General features: G+C 30.6%; 1 protein-coding gene across 3 annotated transcripts in view; it reads right to left on the reverse strand.

Moving 5' to 3' along the window:
* Positions 1-1,417, reverse strand: part of LOC107747800 (kelch-like protein 22) — a 13,575-nt gene that overhangs the window by 5,949 nt on the left and 6,209 nt on the right. The window lies entirely within an intron of this gene.

Genomic DNA, 1,417 nt, shown 5'->3' on the forward strand with positions numbered 1-1,417 from the left:
GCTCGATAGTACACCAGGTGTTGTGGCGGGGATCGTACCTTGATGAGAAGACAATGGAATGAAAAAATGTAGAACGTAAATATTGTTGTATATCATTTGTTCAACGTTATTTTAATTGCTTTTATATATTTGATATATTTTCTGCCCTGTTTTTTGCAATTTAGTATTGAAAAACTTCAATACTTATATAATATTAGAAGTATATTATATACGGTCTGATTTTCAAATTGTTATACTTCAACTAGAAGTTCAGCTGTACAGAATATCATTTGATGCATCACTACAAATAATGTCTTTTTTGCTGTTTGTGCTAAATTAATATGGGACAAACTGAAGGATAATGTCGACTGAGATTCTCTCTATTCCAAACAAAAGACCTTATTGAAATGCTGCTCTGTCTGAACCTAACTGACATAACTCATTCAGCAGTTCATGAATAGACCACTGTTTACAACACAAACAACAATATATATTCAGTGCTTAACAGTTCTGCATAGCTATGGATATTTTTTAATTTTCTTAATTTTAAAGTGTGTTGCTCGGAGTACGGTTTTTAATAAAAGGTACTGAATTAAATATATACATACATACACACACTTCATGCATACATAGTTAGAAACTTTACAATTCTAAAATTCTAAGTCTAATAAAATTTTATTTATACATTTTAAATGCATTATTTATATACTTAATTTATTAATTATTTCTTTCTAAGCATAGAGCATCTGTAATATTTGTATACTAATGAAAGCAGCTGCTCTAACCAGGATACGACTACCTTATAACTACTCAATAGTGTGCATTGTTGGCACAATTAACAGGAAGTGGAAACCAAATCAAAGAGACACTACTTGGGGTAAAGGTCAAATTCTTGTGAGATAAGCCATAGAGAAGATCACTTTCATTAGCTGAGGATGGAGTGAAAGTAACCATATCAAGATCAGTGTTATTTTAGTATTATATATACACTTTTTTATATATTCATTAATATTCCGACTGACCGTTTTAGTTTTAGCAATAAAACTTCATTATTATTTCAATTTTAGTTTTAGTAAATTTAGTATGTCAACTTAATTTTCACTTGCTTTATTTAATTTCGTTGCCAATGCAACATTTTGGTATATGTTTTTTAAGTTTGTGTTTAATCGAATATTTCTATTTTATTTCAGATTTTCAAGTAACGAACACGATTTTATATTGGTTTTAGTATGTGAACAGTAACAACACTGATCGAGAGCTCTGCGTACCACTGTGAATAGATATAATTCAATCATGACAACTCTCGGAAGATTTTAGCATGGTGATGGATATAACAATGTTAATGTATTTGGTCTTGGCGGAATAGATCTGCTACGCTGCTGCTGAATTGCTGCTGCTGTTGGTTATTGCTGTAGTTGTAGATTATTGCTGCTGCTGC

The sequence above is a fragment of the Sinocyclocheilus rhinocerous genome, unplaced genomic scaffold (assembly GCF_001515625.1).
Source record: "Sinocyclocheilus rhinocerous isolate Xijiao unplaced genomic scaffold, SAMN03320098_v1.1 scaffold2214, whole genome shotgun sequence".
NCBI classification, from domain to species: domain Eukaryota; kingdom Metazoa; phylum Chordata; class Actinopteri; order Cypriniformes; family Cyprinidae; genus Sinocyclocheilus; species Sinocyclocheilus rhinocerous.